Source organism: Fukomys damarensis, unplaced genomic scaffold (assembly GCF_012274545.1).
Source record: "Fukomys damarensis isolate Sample0158 unplaced genomic scaffold, DMR_v1.0_HiC HiC_scaffold_10, whole genome shotgun sequence".
NCBI classification, from domain to species: domain Eukaryota; kingdom Metazoa; phylum Chordata; class Mammalia; order Rodentia; family Bathyergidae; genus Fukomys; species Fukomys damarensis.
In genome coordinates, this window is record NW_022900922.1 from 30,739,809 (window position 1) to 30,767,793 (window position 27,985).

Sequence of the window (27,985 nt, forward strand, 5' to 3'; positions counted from 1 at the left end):
AAAAAAAAACAAAAAAAAAAAAAAAGAAAGAAAGAAAAATACTAGAATTTTTCAGGTATAGCTCCACTTTTGTGTGTGTGTGTGTGTGTGTGTGGGTGGTTGTTGTTGCTGGTTTTTGTTCAGTGTAAACTGACTCAGGCTAAAAAGCAAATCATTTCAGCAGGTGAAAAAGACGTTTCTCAATGTCTTTTACACAGCAGATTTCGAGTAGTAATATTTTCAAATTCCAAAGTGAAAGAGTAACTTAGTTGGATAGGTGATGTTCTCTAATTTGGTGCATGGAAATTCCATAACCAGGTTTAATTTTTTTCCTTTGTGTCACTTAGATCTGAAGATCCCAAACATATTATGAACTTTGTCATTTAACTGACCCAAATTAGTGATTTCCTAACATTCCACTAATGGGTTGAATTGTGTCTTCAAAAAATATATCCTGGGGGGCTGGGGATTTAGCTCAGTGGTACTGCCACCTGCCTTGCAAGCACAAGGACCTAAGTTCAATCCCCGGTACCAAAAAAAAAAAAAGAAAATCTATCTATCTAGCTAGCTATCTATCTATCTATCTATCTATCTATCTATCTATCTATCTATCTATCTCCTGGGGCTGGGGATTTGGCTCAGTGGTTCTGCTGCCTGCCTCGCAAGTGCAAGGACCCGAGTTCAATCCCTGGTACAAAAAACAAAACAAATAAACAAAAACCTCCTGATCCTAGTCCCAATACTTTTGAAGGAGACTTAATTTAAAAATAGGGTCTTTGAGGATATAATTAAGTTAAAATTAATAGAAACTTTACCAGTAGATATGATCATCCTGGATTTAGGTTGGACCCCTCAGTCCAATGACTAGTATCCTTTCAAGAGAAAGGAGTGAGAGAGAGATTTGAGACACACACAGAGAGGAAAAGGCCATGTACATTGGTTAGCTTTCCCATTGCTGGAACAAAACACTTGACACCTTTGCTCATGGTTCCAGAGGTTCAGTCCATGGGACTACTCATCTCATGGCAGGCAGGAAGCAGAGTGGGCTGGAAAGGGTGTCCCAGAGGCAAGGACCAGTGACCAGATATAGGGCCAAGATTGTACCTCTGTGACTCACCCAGACACACTCACAAGTGTACTTTACTAATCTCCTAGACTTCTCTCCAGCCAGTCAAGTTTACAATCAAGATTAACCATTTCATCATGTGAAGATGGACACAGAGATTAAAGTGATGCTTCTATAAACAAAGAAATGCCAAGGACTAACACACTCACCAGAAGCTAGAGGCGAAGTAGGGAATGGAGTTCCCCCAACAGCCTCAAGAAGGAACCATTCCCGACAACACATTCATTTCAGAGTTCTGGCATTTAGGACAATGAGACAGTCCATTTCTGATGTTTTGGGTCAACAAATTTGTGATAACTTTTGAGGGTAACAATAGATAACTAATAGAGATTCTCAGGCGGACACCACCGGAGCTGGGCTTCACTTCTTCACTGATGTATTAGCAGTGCCTCAGTCTTTAGGAAGACAGTGTTCTCAAAGGATATGGAGAGGAAACAGGACACAGGACTCTGCCTTTGCCTATTAATGTTTCTTTTAAATCATTTTTGAATGCATGTCCTGACAAAAGAGCAGTTCAACACCCCTCTTCTCCATTTCAGTTCACCACGTGCTTTCAAGAACAGGTACATAGCTTCCTTTAGGAAGGGGATTTAGAGATAGGAAGAGATGGGAAGGCTGAGTATAAGAAGAGATACAAATAATTAAGATGTAATATTTATATATACCAGTTTCCCAAGATGAATGTAATTATGTATCACGAACATATACTCAAAAGGGGAATGTGACTGGTACAGTCTGGATCCTCATTCTTTCTGTAAGAGGTAAGCTGAGGAGTGGAATGCTTGCCTGCTGTAAAGTTACGAGATTGTCATGCAGAGGGCCAGCAAAGTGTCTGGAGTGTATGGGGAAAAGAATCTAAGCCTTCCTTTTTAGGACTCCTCAGTGTCAGGAAAGAGTAAGCACATCCCTGAGAATTCAAGCCTTTCATAATTGTGACCCTCATTCCCTTTTACTAACGAAAAGCTATGAACCTATTTTTTATCCTAGTCTCTGTGTCTTAAGTTATGTGAAAATCAATCTAAGCTGATGGCCTAAATAATAGTGAAAGAATCATATACTTCAGTGTGAGCTTATGGACAGATTCCTATGGGGAAACAGGCCACGCTTTGGTGTCAGATCTCGTGTTGAGCTGTGGGCTTCCCACTGATGGGGTGTTGGACTGTAGGCAAGTCACTTAACTTCCCCAACATTGGTTCTTTCATCTGCAATCCACAGAGAATCAGATGTACTTCTGTGCATTGTTTGGGGCTCAGGACGAGTTATTGTAAAGAGTGTAACACAAAGTAGGTGCTGATTAAATGCAGTACGCACTATAGGGAAAAAGGATTCTAAGGCACATTTTTGGGCCAATGCTTAAGATGTTCTAATGTTCATTGTATTGAGAAACCCTCATACATACCAGCTTGTATTATATGAAAGAAAAATCTCATTGCTTTCATCTTCAGTTCTAATATTTATATGATCTTGGACTTCCATTTAAAATTGGGCTAAATAATTTGAGCCTCTTATGGTTAAGATGGGGCCTAATAATGTATGTCCAAGTGCAAGACAATTAATGTTTTCCTTGTCTTGTAATTCCTTTTATGTATTTGTTGAGGCCGTTACCTATTCTTACATTTTATTGCAAGCGCTAGCTGATAATTATATAAACAAGGTGTTTAAGTGGAGGTCTGGGATGGAGTAATCCCAGTGGGGGTGAGGATCGTTGGGTGGGTTCCTTCTCTTACACAACTGGCCTGTGATGGCTGATTTATATGGTGACTGGCGTGATTGTTTCTCATCCCAGCATTGCAGGGCCTTGTGGTGTGGGAGGTGATTAAAGAATCCAGATGGCAAAACAAGGTGGAGCCTTTACTGAGAGATTGCTATGGAGATGGCTGAAAATTGTCTGGTGCAGAGATAAGTATTGGAAAATTCATCAAACCTAGAGATCCTGATAGTTGATGTGCATCTTAGAGAAACAACAACAAAAAACAAGGGAAAAACTTCTAGAAGGTAGTGAAAGAACATCTTGGTCTGGCATATCTATTGTAGGACTCTTGTACTTAGAGAGTAGAACTCAGAGATGAAGAGTATGCTTTCACACTTGGTAAAAGCACATTTGCAGTGATGTGTGTGTGTGTGTGTGTGTGTGGCTGTGGTTGTGTGTACACTGATGTCTGTGTGTGTATGACCGTGTGTGTGTGTGTGTGTGTGTGTGTATGTGTGGTTATGTTTGTGTGTGTTGTGGAAAGGTGCTGTACAGAGCCCAGTCACACAGGGGTCACTTACTACCCAAGGACTTGATGTGGAACTCATGTGAAAATTGTTCCGGGGTTAGCCTTTAGAGAGCAGGACTGAGTGAGCACAGCATTGATCCCATCCTGCCTGCATCAGTAGGGGGGCATCAGCGAGGAGTAGTATAGGCTCCCATGCAAGTCACCCTTTGCAGACTTCCACGAGTACTTGGAGGAGTACTTGGCAATTGGCTGAGGTCTTATGATAAAAAGTAGGATCTAAAAGCCATGGAATCTGTCTCTTTTGTGGCCATTTTTAGTCCACATGACTCAGTCCACGTGATGTAGACTGGCTCTGCAATCATCTCAGGAAGGTGCCATGTTCACCCTTTCAAGTCTGAGGCAACTGAGGTGCCAAGGCATCTCAGAGCATGATGAAGGCGGGAGAGACGAACAAGAGCAAGGTTGGATTGTCGGAGGAGTGAAGAGGCAAGGCTCTTGCAGTCGATTGAGAGGACCACATTTCAAGGGCCATGCAAATGGTGAAACATTATTTTCATTGTCCTCATGGGGCAATTTAGTTGCCTAAGTGTATAACGCTGCTTTAGAAATACTTGTGATGACTTTTTACATCTCTTTGAGGTTGGAAAGTTTATAAGAAAAACATAAAGTAACATAGGTCTGAGAATTATTCAGTGGAAAATAAAACTAATCAATTAAGTGCATAGTTTTTACAAATTTAGTCACAGAGGAAATCCGGGCAAGCAATAATACATGGTTTTTCAGATAAGTATTGAATTAGAAATAAAATAATTTCATTTTGCATCTTAGCTACCAGGAGGAAGTGTTTTCCTGGACATTTCCTAATATTTACTGTATGCTATGTACCTGTTCCTAATCAGTTGCAGATAACTAGGTTTTCTTCTGAATTTTAATTGTAAACAATCCATACATTTGGGTTATTTAATTAGGAAACCATGCTTTACGGAGGTCTGTGTGTGTTTGTGTGTGTGTGGGGGATTGATTCATGGATAGTATTTTTAAGATTTTTGTCATGATTTTAAAAGTAAAATATAGTCTTTGGGCAATGATGGAATCTGTAAATCAGTTCACTAGCCAAAAGTAAGCATATTTCTAGGAGGCATATGAAAAGCAAACTAGTATGTGTTGGCAGCTAACACAAGTTTTCTGAATTCTGTGTACCTGGTATCTGGACATGAATCAAGTCTAGTTTTGTGAAGTGAGTGAAAGTTGGCCTGAAATCTGATTCTTGAATATGAGAGAAAATATAAAAATGTAAAACCCATAATAGAGTTTCCATAAATTAAAGATGAATTTTGTAGCAGACTTTAGCAGATTAACAAGTCTGTTTTCCATTAAGTCAAAACAACATATATTCTACTCTGTGATTAGTAATGAAAATGTTTTGGAGGGACAATTAATTTTAAAAATTACTTGAAATATTTAAGTGGGCTAACTTTTTATATGTAAATCTGTTTTACTTAGCTAACATAGCGGTGCATGTATCGTCTTTTAAACATTATATAATATACATTAAAACACAAGGAAAAAATTACAAAGAGAACCAGAGCAGGAACACAGAAAATTTATGGTTAAAAAAAAGAAAGAAAAAGCATGAATGGCTTTCCACATCTTAATTCAAGGGAAACAATAAGGACACCATCATGCTTGCAGTTTGTAAATCTCTCTCATATTCTTCTCTTTCTGAGATAGGAAGAAAAGTACTATACTATTGTAAATATGAAAAACAAACTATAAAATAGAAATACCACTTTACAAATTAAAGGCTCAATCATGACAGTTTCAACTGAAAGTTTTACTTGGTTACGTGACTAGAAGACAATGTTACAGTCTAGGTAGCTCAAATTTTTCCATACTTAGGCTTATTTTTATTCATTAATTAAAAAATTTCTCATTAGCTATTTGGAACTTCCCAGAATATTCAGGAAACATTCATTCCTAAAATTCGTGATATTAATAACAGCTAAATTCTGGAAGCAGCCTATAATTCCATTAACAGAATAAATGGATAAAGAAAGTGTGGTGTCTAATACACAATTGACTACTACTTGGGTAAAAGAAGGATAAGTTTGAGGCCTTTGTAAGAAAATGGATGCACCTTGAAAACATAATGTTAAGTAAGTGAACCAGATATACAAGAGTAAACACCGCATGGTTTCTATCATATGCAAATCCAAAGTGCAAATAAAGAGCAAAATAAAAGACAGATAAAAGGAAACAGGGAGATAGGTCTTTTGAAAATGAGAAGGGGACCAAGAGGTTGAAGGTAAATGGAGGGGGATAGGGGAAGGGAAAGTAAAAAGACTTAAGATGTGCCCTGTGTGCATACCAACTACCCACAATGAATGTAATCATTATATGTTGCAAACATGAACTAAAAAGAAAAAGATAAAATAAATAATGGGGCAGGAGATCTAGAAATAGAAGGAGGCAGGAGGGTAGAGAGGGCAAAGGGAATAAAAACAATCAAGATACATTAAGTATATGCATTTGCTCTCTAAGATGAATATAAACATCGTGTACTGCAAAATCAATAAAAACATAAAAAAGAATGAATAAATACAGGTTAGTGTCATTATCTTTGAAAAGTCTTTAGTAGTCACAAGTAATTGTTTACTTAATGTCCAGTCACATTTTATAAGATTTTTAAGAATTGGCTCATACAAGTATGGAGGCCGAGAAGCCCACCATCTGCCACTTGTAAGTTGGAGTTGGGAGAGATGGTGGTGTTACTCCCAGTTAGAGTCCGAAATGCTTGAGTACCACAGGTGGCAGGAAGGGCTGCTGGTGTCAGTCTTGAAGTTTCAAGGTTCAAGAAGCAGGGGCTTAAATGTCTGAGAGCAGAAGATGGCTGTCTTAGCTTAATCAGAGAACAAATCTACCCTTTATCTTTGTTTTTGTTTTGACCAAATCTTCAAGGGATTGGATGATACCCGCTTACACTGGGAAACAAAATCTTTCCTACTTAGCCTACTGATTCCAATTTTTAATCTTTTCCAGAATCACCTTCAGACAAACCCAGAAATAATGCTTTACAAGTTATCTGGGCATAGACCAGTCAACTTGATGTAAAATTAACCATCAAAAGCCAAGAAAAGCAAAACTAAGACACATTTACAACTGCTCAAAGACATAGTGGCAATCCCAACAATTTATGCCCAAGGAAAAAAAATGCCCAAAACCCCAAATAATTATTCTTTTATTTTTAAAAGGTATTAATATTATTTTTGATCAATAAATGTGTAAATTTAAGGCACAATGTGATGTTTTAAGACACACCCTCCCACCCCCACCCCCACATATATATATGATAAATCAAACTAATAACACCCCTTCCCTTCTATTTTTAGGGTGAGACATCTGAAATTTACTCTTACTTTGAAATACTTAATATATTATCATTGAGTATTGTTGCTCTGCTGTACCACAGACTGTAAAATCTATTCCATCTATTTGAAATTTTGTGCCCTTTGATCATCAACTCTTCATCTCCTCTCTCTTACCCTCCTGCCCTGTGGTAGCCGTCCTCTTTTCTGTTTCTCTAAGTTTTATCAGGTTTCACATATAGATCATGAAGTTTTTATGAAATCATGTAGTATTTATCTTTTTGTGCCTGGCCTGTTTCACTTAGGGTAATGTTCTTCATGTTCATCCACGTGCTTTGCAAGTGGATTTTCCTCCTTTGAAGGCTGAACAGTATTCTGTTATGTAGAGTCACATTTTCATTATTTGTTTATCTGTTGGTGCTGTTTTCCTATCTTGGCTGTTATGAATAGTGCTGCAATGAACATGAGAATGCATATAGCTTTTGATAGGGTTCACTGGAGTTCTTTTGGATATGGTCACGGAAGTAGGATTACAAGATCATATAGAAGTTGTTTTTAGTTTTTCTAGGCACCTACATGCCATTTTCCACAGTGGCTGTACTACTCCACACTCCCATCAGCATCGTGTAAGAGTTTCCTATACTCTGCATTCTCTCCAGTACTTGTTATATTTCACCTTTTTGATAAAAGCCATTATAACAGGAGTGAGATGATAGTTCATTGTGGTTTCAATTTACATTTCCTGAATGATTAATGATGCAGGGCCTTTTTCGTGTACCTCATGGCCATTTGAATATCTTCGAGAAATGTCATTACCTCTTTTATCCATGGTTAATTGTATCATTTGTTTTCTTGCTTGATGTTGAGTTTATTTTTCTTGAACATTTTAGAGAAACTACTCTTCAAATGTGTAGTCTTCAAATATTTTCTCCCATTCTGGAGTTGTCTCTTTACTTTCTTGCTTCCTTTGCTGTGCAGAAGCTTATTAGTTTTATGTAATCCCATTGGTCTGTTTTTGCTTTTATTACCAGTGCTTTCTTTCAAGATCACATAAAATATTATTGTGTAGATTACTGTTATAAAGGTTTTCTCCTGGTATTGTTTAAGCCATTTTGCAGTTCAGATCTCTTATTAAAGTATTTTATCCATTCTGAGTTGACTCTTGTATATGATACTTGAGAATATGTATTTTTTCAGCACCATATATTGAAATGACTATTCTTTTCCTACTGTATTCTTAGTATCTTTGTCCCAAGTCAGTTTGCCGTAAATGCATGGATTTATCTCTTGGATTTCTATCCTGTTTCTTTGGTTAATGTCTTTTTACAATGCTAATTTGGTTGAAGTCATTTAAAATATATTCTGAAATTAGGAAGTGTAGTGTCTCCAGCTTTATTCTTTTTGCTTAAGATTGTTTTGGATATTTGGGGTATTTTGTGGTTCCATATGAATTTAGGAATTATTTCTGTGAAAAATGACAGTGAAATTTTGATAGAGATAGCATTAAACTCATAGGTTGCTTTGTTTCACGTGGACATTTTCACAGTAATCATTATTTAAATCACAAACATTGCATATCTATTTATTGTATATTCTTTAATAGTTTTATATTTTTCAGAATAGATATATTTTATCTTTGGTTAACTATACACCTTGGTACAGTATTTAGTTTTTTTGTTGCTGTTGTAAATGAGATAATTTTCTTGGTCTACTTTTCAGGTAGTTTGTTAATAGTACCAGAAGCTCTACTGATTTTTTTTTTATGTTGCTTTTGTATCAATGTAACTTTACTGAAATTTTTTAGAAGTTCTAATATTTTTGGTGAAGCCTTTAGAGTTTTCTGTATATAAGATTATGTCTTCAGCAAATAGAGAGAGTTTCACTTCTTCTTTTGATATTAGGATGATTTTTAGTTTCTTTTGTCCAATTGCTTTGGTAGGGTTTTCAGTATTGCGTTAAGAAAAATCAGTAAAAATGGGCATTCTTGTTTTGTCCCTGAGGCAATAGGAAAAGTTTTCAGCTTTCACATTGAGAATAATGCCAGTTATGAATTTGTCATGTATAATTTTTTGTTTGGTGTTAAGGTATGTTCATTCTGTATCTAATTTGTTAAAAGTTTTTATTGTAAAAGATGTTTGGATATTTGGCAGGTGGGTTTTCTGCATCTATTGAGATGGTTTTAGGATTTTATCCTCTTATTGTGTCATTTTTATCACCTTTATTGGTTTGCCTATGTTAAACTATCCTTGAACCTCAGGGATAAATATCACTTGCTCACGCTGAAAGATTGTTTTAGTGTATTTGCATTGTTTTATTGAGGATATTTACATCTGTATTCATCCGGGATATTGGCCTATAATTTTCTTTACTTGTATTTCTTTGTCTGGCTTGGTATTAGAGTATGATAGACTCATAAAATAGTTTCGAAGTATTCTGTTCACTTCACCTTTTTGGAAGAGTTTAAATATCATGTACAGTTGAGTACCAGCCCTACCCACACCTCTCCTCCTAGGACAAGACAGGAGGGAGCCTACTATAGAAGATTTTCCAGTGGTAGAGAAGCTGAATGTCTCCCTTCATATCAGTTTTCTCATTTGAGAAATCATGATCCCAGGGGGAATTTTCCAAGTGTGGTGTTGTGCTACTAGGAGGGGCAGCATAGTCAAAGTGAACCATTCTTCCTACTGTTCAATGATGTTTTTTTCTCAATTTTGTGGTCCAACTGGATGTGTTAGCCTCGTTGCTAAGTTTCAGAACATTCATGATATTATTTTTACCTGAGGATAGTTGCTAGCTGGATTTCCATGGGGCAGAGAAGAGTGGAGCTCAACTCTTCCTGTCCTATCATCATCTTGCTGACATTATTCTTTCTATTCCTTTATTTTTGAAAATTCAGAAAATTAAAAATGTAAACATCCTCACTGTGCTTACAATTGAATTTATCTTTTACATACATTTTCCCTACCTTAAGAGAAAAGGATCCCATTCTCTAAATTGATACCACATTAAAAGAATAAAAGACATTCTGTCTCTCACAGTTCCTGGTTAGTTATGTCCTACTAGCATTTCCTAAGAGGTCCAATCACATGCTATTCTCTTTTCACCTCTTGCCTTGGTTTCTCTGAATGTTGTATGTTTTGTCCATGCTTTGCTCTTCTTGAAGTTGGGAATTTTGACCTGTTCATTTGTGTCTTTTTTCCAATAATCGATTTGGAGTTCATTAATTACTACTTCGATAATTATTGAATAACTGAATGAGTGAAGGAATAATTGCAAACAAATGAACCCTTCACTTCTATGGTCATGTTCTATACTTTACAAGATCATGAGTCCACTTAGAATTTTCATGTTAAGATTAAAGTAAACTGCCAGGATTTCCATTGTTATTATAGTATTGGTGGTGTTGCTTTTTTTATACACCAACTGAAGCTTCTGTAACAAAAATCTGTAGACTGAGGGGCTTAAAAAACAGTTCTGGATGCTGGAAGACTCAGATTATGGTGCCATATCTCAGATATGGTCCATATCTGGTGAGTAACCTCTTCCTGGCTTGGAAATCCTTCACACTTTGTCTTCATGTGATGAGTGGGGTGGGGGGGAGCTTTTTGGTGTCTCTTCCCATAAAGACACTAATCATATCATGAGGGCCCTGTCCTCGTGACCTCATTGAAACCTAATTATTTGATAAAGACTTCATCTCCAAATACCATTGCATTGGGATCAGGGCTTTAATATATGAATGGAGGGGTACAGTTCAGTCAGTAGCATTCTTAAGAGCACTAGATTTTCATGAAAACTTTTCTACATAGATCTTTCTTAGCTCATGAAAAATTCATTCACTCTGAGTACTGAAGATTGTACTTGTTTCACAAATGTTTCAGCTGAAGTGCTTCTAGTCGCTGAGTGCTTCGTTTATTTTAGGGTAGGGCTTTGAATGGGAAAGAGGCCTGAGGCTGAGAAAGAACATTGCTCAGAGACACTGCTGCGGCCCTGAGAAGCTGCGTTTCTTCTTGCTATCAGAGACCCAGAGTGCTTCTCAGTATTCTTGGAAGAAGATTTTGACAAGTACTTTTAGGAAGGACAAAGGAAAATAAAGTTGCTTATCTCATGGGTAATATTTATCAAATCTTCAGTCATTTGAAGACTTATTTGTTCCATGCTGATTCTATGCCATTTATCAATTTGGAAAAGATGAGACCTTTTCAAACATGTACTGAATATGTACCACTGTTGCTCCTTAGATTTCTGAGCTCAAGCATTTAATGTGTCAGAGTATATAAAGGTATAAGGAAACATGGTCTGAAAAAGAACAAAGAATGAATTTGTATTCATGATTGAAAATTTTCATCAAAATCAATGATTTATTTTAGCTTCTTTAAATTAAAAATTAGATCGCCTTGGTTTCCACAGAAAAGTGGGTGAAATTGATGTGTGTGTGTGTGTCTGTGTATGATTATGAGAGAGAGGAGGAACGGAGAGACAGTAAAGTTGCTTAAGGATTATTAGAATGAAAGGAGATATCTGAGAAAATAATGAAATGTTTTGCATCTGTGTCCTTTTTACCTGGTCTGTTGAAATGTGAAGTCCATGTATAATTTGCACACCTCCAAGGAAAAACTCGCAGTTTCCTCAGGTTTTTAAACCCAGGATGCTGGGTGTATTTGCAGAAAATCCCCCATGGATCTAAGAGACTGCAGGAAGCCTTGTTTTCAGTCTACCTAACAATTAATCTGTATATGGAGAAAAATAGCCTTCTTAGCTTTTACCTTCTACTCTTTTCCTCTAATAAGTTATTGCTGACTACAGTGCTCATTAGTGGTACCATAAAAAAGAGGTACTGGTAAGTAATAGTAATGCTTTGTAGTCACACAGTTCCTTTGATCAGAGCAGCTCAGATATTTCGCGACTCATTACTTTTTGAAGTGCTTCAGTGAAATAGAAAGGTGTGAAGGTCTACTACCCTAATTTTACAAACAGAAAAACTGAAATATTTGCAAAAAACTATTTCAAGGTCATTCAAGGATTTGGTGACAGCATCAGGGATATGTTTTAAGCTGGATAATTAGAGTAAAAAAGGTACTCAGTAAAAACTAATTGTTTCTAAGAAATTGTTGAGGAACTCCAGTGTTAAAAACTAGTGTAGGTTTAAAATTTTTAAATAATTATTGCTTTTAAATTTTGAATTATTTTTTCCATTTAATAATGGACAGCCACCTAAAAGTTTCAACTGAAATCACTTAGTATTGGGCCATTTACCTTTTTGCACTTTTTCCTATATGAAGAGATAGTGTACAGGGAAAGGTGAAAATAATTATAACTATAAATATACAATATATGTTATATGTCATATATATTTTTGAAGAATATAATGAGGTACTGTACTCTTCTTCAAAGCAATTATCAATTTTCATATGAATGAAGTTAAGAGCAGAGACCTTACAGGATTTTTTTTCTAAAAGCTTATTTAGTTCTGATTAGAAATGACACTCAGGAAATTATGAATCCTGCATTGTATATTTTAAAATAAATGGAAGAGATAACTTGGAATGTTCTCATCACAAAGAAATGATACTTGTTTGAGCTACTGGATGTACTAATTATCCTGATATGACCACCCCATAATGTGTGCATGTATTGACATAGTGCATTGTATCTCCTAAATATGAACAAATATCATATATCAATTAAAAAAATTTCAAAAGAAGATAGTTTCACTTTCCCCCCAAAATGAACCTCAAAAGAAACAACTTATGTGGATTTTTGTAGAATAAAAATTTATCTTTTACATGATTATTTTTTGTTACCCCTTTACTCTTTTATGGTTACTTAAATTTTCAAAAGCTAATTCCTTGGAATCCCCATTGAGTGGCAGAATCTGCAACAGCAGGGTTTAACTTATTTGTGGTGCACAGATTTAAATGTTCTCCCAAAAGCTCAGGTGTTCAGAAAATGGAGCATTGAAAGGTGATTGGATCATGAGAGCTCCAACTTTCTCAGTGGATTCATCAGTGGGCTTGTAAGTTGATAGCATTATTAGGAGGTGTTGGCAATGGAAGGTGGGGCCTGGTTGAAGGAAGTGGAGCATGGGAGTGTGACCCTGTAGACTATAACTGGGTCCTGGCTCCTTCCTTTGCCCCTTTTGGTGCCTTATTGCTGTCCAGTGAGCAGCTTTCCTCCACCACACACTTGTGTGATTTTCCAACTCAGTGCAGCCACAAGGTGTGGACCCAGCTGATGGACTGAAACCATTGAAACTGTGAGCCAAAATGAAACCTTTTCTCCTTTTAAATTTTAAATTCTTTTTTGTAGGCATTTTATCACAGTGACAAAAAGCTGACTAACCCTCATAAGCAGATGCAGAATTTTATATTTTATGTCTTTGTACTCATTCTTCACTATCAGTACACAGTAGTTACGTGTAGTACATCTTCAAGATTGTTTATCCATTGATCCTCTTGTTATTTGGATGACAGTTTTTAGGCAGAGGACTACTTCTCTACGCAGTTGTATTGGAGCTTCCAACACATGAATTTTGGGGAACACTTACTTTCATTGTAATTTTTGTTCATGACAGAATGAATTTATTTAATATATCTTTAAAACTCAATCATAGATAATGGTATATTTTTATGAAAATTTTACAGTTCACACTCATTCTTCTGTTATTACTTTTCATTGTTGATTTTTAAAAATCTGCCCCCTAATAATTTATTGCAAACAAACCAACAAAATGTTTCCATCAAGGACATTCTTGGAATAGTAAGGGAAACTTGAATTTTGACGGGGTATTAGATGATACAATATTGTGTCAGTGTAGTTAACAAAACGTGTGATATTGGAGAAAGAGGAGACAAACAGTAGATCAGTGGAACAGAAGAGAGCACCCAGAAATAGAACAATACAAGTTTATCCAACTTATTTATTTGTCAAAGAAGCAAAGGCAACTCAATGGAAAGTAGCCAGCTTAGAAATTGGAGCTAGAAGCCAGGTGTTCCTTCCCAGCTACTTAGCAATCTGGGAAGAGAAGGCAGGTAGATTGCAAGTTCAAGCCCACTTTGGATGACTCAGAAGGACCGTGTCTCAAATTAAAAAACATAATTAAAAATGAGGTTTGGGTATAGCTTAGTGTGAAGGCCTGTGGCTCAATTCCCAATACAAAGAAAAAATTATGATGGAACATCTGGACATCCAGATGTGAAATAAATAAGAAATATCTAGATATAGTACTTATAACCTTTACAAAAATTAATTTAAAAATGGATCATGCACCTAACTGTAAAATATGAAACAACAAAACTCCTAGAAGATAACATAGAAGGTAATCTAGATGACCATGGATAAATTGGTCATCTTTAACAATTTCCCACTGATAGGTTATATATATCAGTGGTGGCCGACTTATGGCGTAAGTGCCACAGCCGACCTTTGTCATCACTGCAAGCTCTCAAAGGTTCCTCGTCACTGTTATATATAGTAGGTAAGATAGATAAGTAGGTAGATGGATAGGACAGATTTCCTATACATTTAATACACTTGAATTTAAATTTATTGAATAGTCATCATGTGCCAGGCAGTGGGGCAGAATTTTTCATGTTACTCCTTTTTTTTTCTGTGCATACAATTATGGAAAGTAGGTATATGATCTCCACGTTTTAGGTGGAGAAATCGAAGGTGGCAGGTTGCTCTTCTCTCTTACTTTTAACCCAGAGTCCTAAGGTGCCCCCTTTTGTCTTGCCTGGACTCCTCCCGGTGTCGTTTCCCCTGTCCTCCAGGCTGATGCAGTAGCATTTTGTTACAGGAGGTCACACGTGAATGCTCTTTCCAATCTCTGTATCTGTGGATTCTTTCATTCCTTTCAGCTTTCCTTTAAATCATTAAAACTCAAGCCTCACGTTTGAGGAAACTGACTAAAATATATTTAAACAGCATGCCATTCAAATTATTTTTTAAAAAGCAATTTTCTACTGTAGATTTAGAAACCAACAGATCTATTTTAGCTAGCATAATTTCTGATTAACTAATTTAATCTGTTCAAAATTACATAAGTGAACCTGAAACAAGCTCCCATCTTTTCTTTTCTTTCGCCTTTGGATGTAATATAATATTTTCAAAAAAATGAAGCAAATAGAGTAATTAGCCCCCAGGCAGAGCAAATGACTCTAATAGCCATCTCCCGCACCATTCCTTTGGTGGAAAGACTTTAAAGAAAATAAAAATGTGGAAACCTATGGGTGAAAGCTCTGCGTGTGCCCTATTAAAAAGGCTCAGTGTATTAATGCACAGTTTACTTTTCAGAAGAACAGAGAGAGAGGAGAATTGGTACTTTCCCTATAGGCTGCCAAAGCTCTCTTCTGATGGACCATGTGATTCCCAGCAGTGCTTAGCAACCTGCAATTACATGGAAAGAGATTTTATTTTTCAGTTCTTCATTAATTCACTTTCTGGTTTTAATTCTATTATTTGTAAATATAAGAGCACAAATACAATATTTCAGCTGTTGTAGGTGGAAATCAATGTGTTTTGAAAAGGAGACATTTTCTGTGGTATGAAGAACTCACCTTTAGAGGGTAAGAGGTCCGGGTGCTGAGTCTCAGCTTTGACTAGCTCCAGATTCCTTGGGCACAGCTGTCAAACAGCCTGGGCCTGGATTTTCACATTTGCAAACAAGGATGGATTTGACCATCTCTGAGGTGGTTTTCAGTTCTAAAATAGCAATGACACTGCCTTATATTTCAATACAATAGTTATTAAAAAGATGGCAGGTATCCCTCAAGTCCATAATGTGGTCAAAGATTCTTTCTTGGTGGGGATTCCTTCTTTGTGGGTTAATTATACAGTGGGCCTTTGACTTAGGAACCCCATCAGCTCCTGTGGGCTAATTATAACTCGTTAGTTGTAGGTCAGTATGGCTGAGATCTGCATGTTACCTGGGTACATGCTATAGATAACCAGAGGCAGATGAAGCTTCCGTTAACCCAAGTTGTTTGTATGTCCGGCCGGTTGTAACTTGAGGTCCACTGTACTTCCATTAGTATTTCTAAAAAAAGATTTGAGCATTATAACCACCGGACAGGCACATACATGCTAAGGTGTGGTTTTATATTTGTTTGGCCTAGGAGTTGACCAGCAATCTACACTTTGAAATAAATTCTCCAGGAGAACATGATCCAAATTGCCTCTATGTAGTGCTTTGAGGAACTGTTTACTATAATCCCAGCTGAGTTGCATTCTATCTTTTCTCTAACAATGGCCTGGGAACAGGCTGTTATGGTTTGGATTCTCCACCAAAATTCATGTTGAAATTTAATGTCCTTAGTGAGATATGAAAAGGATGGAAACTTAACCTGTGACTATGGTATTTGGAGATGAACCTCTGGGAAGTAGTTGGCCAAGTGAGGCAATAAGGGTGGGGCCCAATCTGGTGAGACAGTAGCTTTAGTGATGAGGAGGGACCTGGGCTAGGATGTTCTGTTTCATTACGTGATTCCTGTGCTTCCCTGGGACTCTGAGTCCCAACCAGCAAGAAGAAGCTTGTTAGATGCAGCTGCTCTACACTGAACCTCTCTGCCTACAGAGCACACGTATTGAATAAACCTTTATTCTCTATAAATTACTCTGTCTGTGGTATTCAGTTACAGCAGCATACAATGGATGAAAACACATATTTTCTTGTACTCTGAGTAGGACACTTCTCATTGATTCTCAGCCTGGGAGGGGGTCCTGCTGGTAATATACAGAATGGCTAGTTTAAAAATGTGAAGGGAATCTAGTTTGGATAATTGCAGGTTGATAATAATCTGGCAAGTTGCTCTCCCATTGGAAACCTGAAGCTGTGTATAATGCCTAGCTCATAAGAGATACTCAATGTTTTTTTGAAGAGTGATAAAGCTAAAAACAACATTAAATGACATTAAAATGCATTCTAGGCAACTCTGGTCTTTTTTCAACCTCTCCATCTTGGTCTCCTATTTTCTATCATTTACCATTTTATATTTGTGTTAGCTTTCCCACAACTGAGACATAATATCTGACATCTACAACTTAGAAGAGGTTTAGTTTGGCTCAAGGTTTTAGTGCATTCAGTCAGTCCATGGTCTGCTAACTCCACGGCAGAAATTCCAAGGTGGAAAGATAGGGCAGAGAAAAGCTGCTTAGTCCATAGCTGTTGAGAAGCTGAGCAAGGGAACAGAGCCAGGGAGCAAGGGGTGAGGGAAGAGGAAAGATCCCTAAGGCCATGCCTCTGTGACTCACTCAGGCACACCATAAAAGGGAAACTTTGTGTTTCCTACTTAGTTTTTCTGCACCTAGTAAAGTATCTGCTGTATAATAACAACTCAAGAAAGTAGAAAGGAAAGGGTCTGAGTTCTAATCAAGTTGTGACAATGCTGAAACAAGTTGGCTGTGACATATTGAAGCCTGTAGGGTTGGCTTATTTACAAGACACTCTCCCTGGATGGAGAGGAGATCATTTATAATTGATGACATATTTAAGGACAGAAGATAGCAACTTGATGTTGTTTCTTTTTTTTTTTTCCATTGCATGATAGTTAATACAATATTGGAGAAAAGTAGTTGGGAGTCTGTTCTCTTTGAGACTAGCTCTGGGATGAGTGTGGAGCACAAGCAAATCTCATAGTCTGTTATTAGTAGGAGTCTGTTATGCCGTAGAAGTGTTGCTGATTTGAAGAGCTGTCTGGTCAGAAGTTGTTAAGACAGCCTGGGTCATATTAATACCAGACACAGTGTAAGTAAAGAGAGTCACAAAGAATTCTTGGAGTAGAGTGAAAAGACAGAGATAAGTCAGCAATAATGCAGTAACGACTGACTTGATTCAACAAAATAATTTTCCAAGTTAGATTTTGCTTTATTTTTGTCTTGATGCATTTATGAAACATACAGTAATATAGCTCCAAAGTACAGTACCTATTAGTGGCCTTATGACTTGAGTGATGAGTTTTTATTATCAGACACATAAACAGATGAGTTGTGAATGTTTTTATGTGTTCTGCCTTCCTAGGATGAGTGTTATTATGCCATCTTTATCCATTGTCAAGTAGCAGAGGCACTGCAGGCTTGGTTGCTACAGGGGAGCACCCTGTCTTTAGGAGGCTTCCTAGTATTTATGGATTTAAGGAGAGCATGGTTTAGCTAGCAAAACAGGAAAGCATGTGTTGGAAACAGCCAGTTTTTAATATTTAGATAAAACAACTGAAGACAATTTATTGTTATAAAAATTATTGTTATAAAATATGGAAGCCAGATAGGACTCCTTCCATGTGGTTAAAAACATTAGAAAAAAATTTACCAGTGATAACATGATGTATTGCTTTGGAGTCTTGCCTCATCCTGCTCTGGCTGTGTGACCTGAAGCATATGTCGTGGTCTCCCGTGATCTTATCTGTGTGGTGGTGGGATGTGTGCATTTCCTACTTCTTTATGATATGAAGGACTAATTTAGTAGACTCTGAAACTGTTTTTTAGCAATTTGAAGCTCCATATAAAAGCAAGTTATTATTTTGCTATAATCATGATTACATTATAGGTTCTGGACTCTCCAACTTGTCTGCTGGGTGGAGTTGTTAGGATATTTGCCTATATGACGAGGTATGATATACAGATGAGAAAACAGAGTCTCTACCATAATTTGGATTCCAGTTATATCATTTCTTATTGTGTAACCTTAAGAAAGCTGATTTCTCTGTACCTTAGTTTTTAAAAATCTTTTAAAATGGGGAAAATACCCCAAAATACATTGACTGAATAGCTAGGACCATGATCATGAGCTTTAAAAAATTGTTGCCCCAGTGAATATGAATTTCATAGAGAGTGGTTAATTTTTTTTCTTTATTTAAAACCTTAGGTCCATAAAAGTCCCCACGAAAATCTGTTTCCTAAAGTTTGTACTTTCTCAAACTAAAGACTCTGTCAAACTCTTACCATAGCTGTCCTTTAGCCAGATCCAGCACAAGATGAATAGTCACCCTCGTGTGATAAGATACCTAGAGAACACTGCAGCTAGGAGGAAAGGTTCATCCATGGGTCCATCCATCCATACATTCATCCATTAATTAATTAATCATTTCATTCATGCATTCGCTTTTGACTCTGTACTGACTTTAATAGTTAAGAATAACTGGTCAAACAATTAATGAAAATAAACATTGAAATGAAAAAGAAAAAACGCAGCCCAATATTGCTGTGGTGTTACATACGGTACTGATGTATTTAGTGAGTTTCATGGCCATTCTAAGGGCTTTGTATATTTTAATGAATGTATTGCTCACATCATATGATAGATACATATTATCACTCATACTTCATTGTGGAAAAAGACTATAATGTCAATAACTTGCTGAAGTTATAAAACTAAGAACAGGCAGAATTTGAGCCTCATTTATGAAACTAGTGCCCACGCTTTGGAAGCAATAGAACTCATCTAATCTAACTAGATTAGTTCCTAGATTAACTGAGGAAAAAGTGGGGAAATACACCTACTTCAAGATGAAGCAAATTCATAGTGTGATATAGCAAAACAGTAGGATATAATAAATTCAAAACTCTACCAAATTAAATTTTTGGCAGTTTAACACCTGAAGATTAATGGTTGAGAATCTGAGTTGTTTCACATGTTGGTGTATTTTGTATCTGAAAAGGATAATCAATAAAGTTTTATTAGTTCTTCCTGGAAAAAATACAAATACGGATATTCCATTTCCATAATTCTGTGGTTCTAGATCAGATGGTATTTTCACATTGGGTATTAAAACCAAGTGAATGCATTACCATGCATTTGTCATACTAATTTTGTTTTAATGACTTCAGTTGAGATAATTCAAATACATGTGCTCAGGTATGTAACACTTAAGGAAAGACTAAACCATAAGTCATTTAGTAATCATTTATAATTATGCCATGTTGACCTCCAATAAACTGGCCTAAACCAGCCTCCATACTTGCTCCATACTTGGCCCTAGAAGGTCCTCTTATCCAGTGGGCTAAAACCTAGCCTGATGTGCAGCGGATGGTAAATAACCTGAGTGTATTATTGTGGCTAAGTGACTGAGCCTGACAATCACAGTAGCTGAACGACCCTTCAGCCAATCTCAGAAGGCTGCCAAATTATTTTCAGTTAAACCACGCAGTAGACTTTGCCAATTGGGTAATCTCTGTAGGTCGTTTCATTGGTTCCTGGTTATCAAGGTAGCTCAGTACATTGACTGTCTTTAGTATGGAATATTGTCCAGCTCTATAGTTTTTTTTTTTTTCTTGCTCAAGTGAATTTGGTTAAATTGAATGGATTTTACATTTTCCTTTGGCAGCTCATTAGAGGGGAACTTTATTCAATGGCTTAGTAAAATATATTAAAAAGTAGAAACTAAAAGTAGTTTGTTATTGTTTTTTTGAATTTTGAAAGATATTTTTGTTTTATAAAATGAGTATTGAAAAGTTAGAATTGGGCCCATAGAACCTAACATGAAGTGCAACAGAAAGGAATACAGGAAAGCCAGAGCTGTAATGTGAAGCATGCTGCTGCATATAATGGGAATTTACTTTCTTATAAATGGATGTCTCCTTTAATAATTAGTTCTTTGTGGCAAAGTCAAGACAAAGAACAAGAGAGAATTATATTTAGTAAGATCTTTTGTAATTCATAGGGCCAATTTTCATCTGTTTGCCTTGAGTTTGTACTCAAATTGCTTAGTAGCAAGGATGCTGTCAACCAATAGATTGATATAGAAATACTCATAAGTGAATTAATAAGCGAACGAGGGTTGTAGGCTGTTAAGTTCATGTGATTTTTTCCCCTTACCATCACACTGTGTTTCAAGTACTCTGTACTTCTGTCGCCTGGGATATCATAGGCCATATGTTCAGACCTGGAATCACCACTGAGCTTAGGCTGGTCTGCTGGGCTCTAGATCCAGCCCTGAGGGTGGAATTCACTTCCACCCTTCAGAGCATAAGGGTCTGTGGGGAAGGGATCAGCAGCTCCTGAATGTTTATGTGGTGGGAATAATAATACTTACCATGTAACTTTTGTAAGGTTTACATCTGTTACTGAAGGAGCTCTGGAGCTTTCCTTCCAGGGCTTGCTTCTCATTCTTGCCTTCTTTTTGAAAATACCATTTTATCTTTTCTTTTAGCAGGAGTGCGTGTGGAATGATTGCTAACTCCCTGTAAATGTTTTGAATGATGACGGCTACTATCATTTTTCCATGAATGTGTCATTGTTGAGGGACTGCGTGATGAAAGATGCATATTAGAAATGTAGACACAGGACTTTCAACATCAAGAAAGAGGGGAATGGTTATGGAAGAAGAGTATGAAGTCTGAGCTGAAGCGTATATGCGTGTTATTTGGAAGCACCTTGAAATTACTGAGAACAGTTTTTTTTTTTCTAAAAAGCTTAACTAAAATAGTCATATATAAAATCTAATTTCTTTCAGATTCCCTTCCTACCAACTGATTAAAGAAAAACAGAACTTGGTATAAACATTCTTATAAATTTGAAAATCTGCTTCTTACTGAGTAGTCTAAATATTAACTACACAAATACTAACAGATATCTCTTACTAAGAGAGTTCTTCCTCTACCCGGGACAAGTATCAAGCGTATGCTACTTTAAAAATATCAGGCACACTTCCTTCTTCTGGGCTGTCTTTGCTCCAATTCATTTCACAATTAGCATGGCCTCTAAACAGCTTCCCACAGATGTTTCCTGTCCAGGTGATTTGATTTTTTTTTTCAGGTTTAATTGAGTTTATTGGTACATTTTAGGGATACAGTACAGTTGCATTCATTGTTGGGATCATGTACCTCTACATGACAAGTCTTGATTCTTTTACTTTTCGTTATTTTTGAGTGGGGCTGGGTATCAAAGCCTAGGCAAGTGTTCTACCACTGAGCTACATCCCCAGACCCCAGGTAATTATTATTATTTTTTTCTTCGGGAAATCATCCTAGTACAGTGTGGTGACCTTGGATTGAAATGTCAGATAGTAATGCATATATACTCTAAATCTTATGACGTATTTGGGCTCAGAAAATTCATCCAAGTTCCTGGGATTTTGGCTTCTTTAATAGGCAAAATGTGCATATAATTCTTATATATAATGTTTTGCTGCTCTTAAGTATACAGAGTCTATCCATTAAATGGTATTAAAATGATGAATTATTAGTTTATTAAATGATATAATAATGCAGTATCCTTATTAGTCAGAGAATTCATTTCTTATTTATTAACTAGTACTCACTTGTCATTTGATCCTCTAGTGCAGTATATTGTCACTCAGATGTATTTTATGACATTGCCTTAATCATATTTCTTAGGGGCAGGGGATTTTCTGAGCATCCTGTGTAACAGGGCTTAGCCATATGTGTTAACTTGATGTCAAGATGAAACATTATTTACTCATGTAGAATGGAAAAGTCATTTTGTATAAAACCAAGGCATCAGATAACCAGGCAAAGAATCTAGATAGAGGTATAGAGTCTACATTACCTAAAGTGATTCTTATTTACCTGGTTTAGATGCTAGAGGGTCCTGTTAGGATTTTACATGGGCCTATAAAATAATGTATAAATTATCTTGTGTAAGGTTTTGAAAGAATCTGTTCCCATTCCTCTTGCTTCACTTGTTTTGTTTTGTTTTGTTTTGATTTTCTGAGACAGGGTCTGGTTCTGTGGTTCAGTCTGGCTTTGAACTCACTATGTAGTCCAGGCTGGCCTTAAACTCCTGCCTCAGCCTGCCAAGCTCTGGGATTGCGGGTGTGAGCCACCATGCCCAGCTGCTTTAGATTTTTAATTCTATTAGTTCATTAAAAAAACAACAGTCTTCTTCATTTTAAATAAGTGGTCTCATTTCAAAAAATATATTTTTAAAAATCTAAAATGTCATTTATTTGATATCCGAGCTATCTCCTCCTGGCTCCAAACCCCAAGGTAACAAAAATAAGCTGGAATTTACATAACCAACTTTGAGATTTTGTAAATGCAAATGAAGAAAATTTATGTAATGTAGTTGAATAATTCATATTTTAGAACTTTCAACATTTTAGAAATTTCACCTCATGTAAAAGATACAAGATTCTAGATATTTTCTTAAGACAACCTGAAGCATCAGATTTGTTATGTGATTTTTCTAGTTCAGATAAAGAAATTGTTAACTGTCACTCCATTTCATTGTACTGTGCAGTAAGTCTTCACGAATCTAACATTTTTTAGTGTAATAAAAAGCCTTTAAAGTATCATGGTGACCGCTGTAACAGTTACTTCATATCTGTCTAATTTTCCATTTCTTTTGCAAGAAGGTAGCATCGGTAAAGAAAATACTGTCACGGACTATGTAGATGTGTCTAGTTCTTCTTTCTCGAAATTCATATTTTCAAACAAATGTTCTACATGCAGTAACAGGTTTTCCAGCTGCATTTGTTTTCTCTCTTGGGCCAGCCTTAAGAGAGAGATCCAGTGCGGGGGGTTATGTCAGAGAAATGAGGCCAAAAAAGAACCATGCTGAGAGCACAGCGCTGAACTTGAAGATGACAGCCATGAAGTCTCGTTGATTGCAACTCCTTGACCAATATCCCACTTTGATTATCTCAATCTTACTTTTAAAAGTATTTTAAAAGGTTCAATAAGAATAAGATATTTTAGCATCTCTTTGTTCCACTTCTTCTGCTTGCTTCTAGCAGTGGCCTGTGAGGAAGGAAGGTCCCTTCCCCTGATTCATCAGAAACTTCTGGACATCTCAGGGCATCTCTGCCCCAGAGCAAAGACATTCACAAATGCTCATGTTAGTTTTTGTAAAAGGCATGCAGAATCCATTTAAAATTTATACTATTCTATGAATTTTTTAAAAATGCACAAGCTAGCACCAGTAACCAGTGGTTAAAAAAATTGATGACAGTTTAATCTAATATCCAGTTTATAGTCATTTTTCACCAGTTGTTAGCCATGTATTGTTTCCTACATGTTTTTCTAACAAGGACTGGATCAGAATGTTTCAGTGCCCCTGTCTTCTGTCCCGTAAGTCGTCTCGATGCACTTCCAGGATTACGTGCACCATACACAGTCTACAGACAGATTGTCCCAGTGATTCATTTTGGAAGACATTTTTCATTTCTGAATATTTTATTTGGTTTTCCCTAGTAGAATTTCTACTAAAAACACAAAATAAGTTTAGAAATAGCTTGAAAGTTTATTAACAGCTGATTTTTTTCTAGTTGACGTCATGAAGCATGACTGTATGTTTAATATAAAAAAACATTTTTTCCTTTTGGATCTAAGCTATATCTCAATAAAATTCTTCAAAAGAATTTAAAGATTAAACAAATTCAGAGAACTGGCCATTTGTAAGAGCTTTCATGAATTCCAAAGTGGTGTGCTCAGTATTCCTCAGGTGTAATACCTTCCTTCTCTATATTATGCTGGTATTCTTTCGTACTGGGTTTTTTTCAGTTCTTGGAAACCAACCAGGAATCACCGAGTTTTGTACATAGTTCAAATGTGTCCCCCAGAGGTTCAGGTGTGGGAGCCCTGGTCCTCCATGTGGGCAAATTATAGATAACTTTGTTTCCTGATGACGTTCACCATGAATTTACATAGTAAAACTTAAGCATTCAGTAGTAAATAAGATAAAAGCCAGACGTTCAGTCAGTTTTACAGAATCAAGTTTTTTTTTGTTGAGTTTTATTACTGATTAAAAGACAGAATTAATAAAACAGAAATTGTTTTTAAGAATGCCTAGGTATTTATAGAAAATTGAGCAATGTTTGGAGGAGTTATTCTTTTTTGTTTTGTAAAGAAGGGTCTAGAAAAAATATTCCCTGCATCATTTCTTCATATTGCTGTGAGAAAAGGCCTAGCCCAGGAACACTTAAAGAGGTAATTATGGAAAGTTAATATTTACATCTACAGTGGTAGCTAGTCAGGGACCTTCTGAATTTTGTTTGGATGTTATATAAATAAGCAGAATGTTTGCATATTAATTTTTGGTTTATTGATAACATTTACTGATACTTTTTGCCAAATCAAACCCTATGTTCTCCCCAATTATAGCAAATCATCACTTACTCAGACTAACAGAATACAGTGAAAAGTCTGGTTTGCAAAATATTCTAAAATAAATTTTATACAAATGAATTCATTTACTAACTCAATAATTGATGATTCTCAAAAACAGAGGATTTGAACAGTTCGCTTTATGAGGAATTTATTCTTTTTGTAAACCATGATTGTTCTGTTCAGTACTTCTTGGAAAATGGATGGTAGAAGGGGAAATTTCATATTATGTGATAAAGTTTTACTATGTACCCTTTTTACTCATTTCCAAAGGTTCATATACACCCATTGTGAGACTGCATCTCATTCACTGTTCTCACAAGGAAATTGGCTATGGGCTAGCAATGGAGAATATAGGGGGTCAAGTGAGTAGGAAAAGAATGAAACATCCTGTGAATCTAGTTTTTAGAAAGCAAGGAGTGGCTACTTAGAGGACCTGGCTTGTTAGGTAAGAGCCAAGATACAGAGTTAGTGCTAGACTTTGGCGTGAATTGCAATCTTGGGTAAATACCTTACAATCCATGTCTAAGCCTCAGCTGACCCATCTGTGCAGTAAGTATGACACTAACGTGTATATATCATGGGGCTGTTGTGAAGACTGAATGATATTAAACATACAAAGGGTTAAATTATATAATGCATAAAACACTTGGAGGTTTCCATAGGGTAACTTTGTTGACTCCTGAAATCTAATTCCTCCTTCTTTCTGGTGACAGCCAGAAGCTCCAACCTCCTCCCTTATTGTCAGGCCCACATATGTCACTTATAATCACCATTGCCATTTGGTATCTCAACAACACCTCAAATTTAACATACCCAACACGGAGCCTGAAATTTTGCACCTCAAAACTCTGTTCCTGACTTATTCATCTTCCCTATCTCAGTAAGTGGCACCACAGGGTCAAGCCAAAAACTGGAGCTTCAACTTTGGTTGTTTATATTCCCTACCTTCTTCATCTGATCATATGGTAAAACCTTTATGCGCAGTCCAGCATTCACCTTGCAGAGTGGCCTCCTTGCAACATTTGCTGCAGGGTCATTTCATCAGCCTCAGCCATCATTTGACTTGTGCCTCTGTTTCTCCCTCCATAGGGGGTAATTCTTCTGGGTAGCTCCCACCCATGCAGAAATTAAAGGAGAGGATAGGCACTGTGCCTCTTGCATTACCTTTTCTCTCCCACATCTGATCTCTGCTCTTGACTGCGTCTCCACCAGCGGCAGCTGAACTGTGAGGGTGCCTCAGTAGGGTTCCTGTGCCCTCCGGCTCCTGGCTGCTTTCCATTCTTGAGTAGTTTTGGCCTGGAGTGGAGGGAGGAAGAGAACAGCCTTGCACATGGTTCTTCTTCCCTGTGAGGTCAGGCTGCATGGAGCTGGCTCTGTCCCTCCACCCAGGATCACTGCTGTGCTCAGACAAAATGACACTAAGCAGCCTCTGTTCTGCCAAGGCCTGGTGACCATTCTGTCTCCTGTCCTTTCAAGCTCAGAGGAGGAAACAGGCTGCTCCGTGGTCCCTTGAAGTTAATAGCTTATAATAATATCTTTGTAAATAAGTACTCAAATCTCATTTTGGGAGTGCACCTGCTTCTGTCAAGACCCTGATGATTCAGATGCTAACGGTGGGCTTTTATCACCATCTAACCACAATGGTATGCACCCTGCACCCATGGTTACTAGTCAGTAGCATCACCACTCCATGTTGATGCCTAGGACCTCATGCAATGTGGCCCTCTTCTATGAGTTTTGAGGAAAGCCTGGCATAACCAGGCCTAACAGGCAAAAACTCTGTTTTTGAGTTTCTCTGCAACCTGTTTAACACTCTTTCCTCAACTCTTGCAGAATTTCCATCTTGGAAAGGAAGGATTGGGGTGAGAAGCCATGATACATGTACCTTGGCTGCTTGTTCCCTTTTCTCTCCTCTAGTTCGCAGTCCAGTGGAAAACCTGCCTCACTTCCTCTGGCTGTAGATCTGTGACTTCTATGTCTTCCAAATTGAGGAGGAATTTCCTCTCTTCAATCATCTAGATCTATCACAGTTGTATTTTGCTGAGAAATGTGATTTATGAGAAAGAGGAATAAGCAAACATCCATGTAATGTTTTTAAAGCTTCCCTGCTCATTATATATGAATCAGACAATATCATTCCTTTACTTAACCCTTTATTGGCTTCACACTCGCCATAACATGCAGCTTTGTTACCAGCATCTAGATTCCCAGCAGTGTTAGTTCCTGTTTATGTTTCTAGCCCATTTCCCCATGTGGCTAGTTTAAAATCACATTTATTTTTAAAAGTTATTTCTTACCCGAGGGCCTTTGCACATGCTGCTTTCACTGCCTAGAAGAATTCCTTTTTGCCCCTATTTGCATGGCTAAATTTTTTAGTTCTCACTTTAAATGTCACTGTCTCTACTAATGGTACTCTGCCATAAACTCTCTAAAAATCATTCTCTGTATTGTCTTTTGAATTATTCCTTCCATTGTCCTTTCCATACTTGCTATTGTTTTATTTATTTCTCAAGTTTATTTCATTTATCATGCCCACCAGAAAGAAGGCTTTATAAATGTCAGCTGTGGTACAACCTTGCATGCCATTGTATTCCTGGCTTGTATCAGTGTCTCTCACAAAACGGATTTACAATAAACATTTGTAGAATGAGTAACTGAATACAGTCTCGTGTGCAGTATGGTAGAAGTGGTCAGTAAATACAGTCTAACACGGCTCTTGTGAACTCTCCAGTGTCACATAATTAGTGTGTTATAAACTTGAGAGCATTGACTGCAGGGAATCAGTCTGCTTCATATTATCATTTAGACGCATCGTAAAGCCCCTCTCAGCAGAATTGTGCTAAGAAATTTATCTGGTCAAGCCAAGCACAGTATATGAAGCTCTCCCTGTGGGAGAGGCAGGCTGCCATCTTGTGAGCAGCCTGTGGAGAGGGGGCAAAAGCCCTGCTAACGGTCAGCAGTGAGTGGAGGGCTGCAGCAGACTTGGGCCGGAGCTGGGAATCAGACTCCCAGCCTCATTTGACCCTTGCAATATCTGATGACCACACTGCCAGCTTGATTCCAGCCTTATGAGGGACCCTGAGCCAGGAAAACTCTGCTAAGAAGCTTCTGGATTTCTGACCCTCAGTAATTGTGCAAGACAGTATTCATTGTCTTAAGTTGTGAAGTCTTAGAGCAGTGTGATATAAAGTCACATTACAGTCTACAGTCACGTCACCTTATCCTGTTTCACT

General features: G+C 37.1%; 1 protein-coding gene across 1 annotated transcript in view; it reads left to right on the forward strand.

The window, feature by feature from the left end:
* The window catches only part of Ofcc1 (orofacial cleft 1 candidate 1), a 539,007-nt gene that overhangs the window by 288,645 nt on the left and 222,377 nt on the right, over positions 1–27,985 (forward strand). The gene's annotated exons all lie outside the window — the stretch shown is intronic.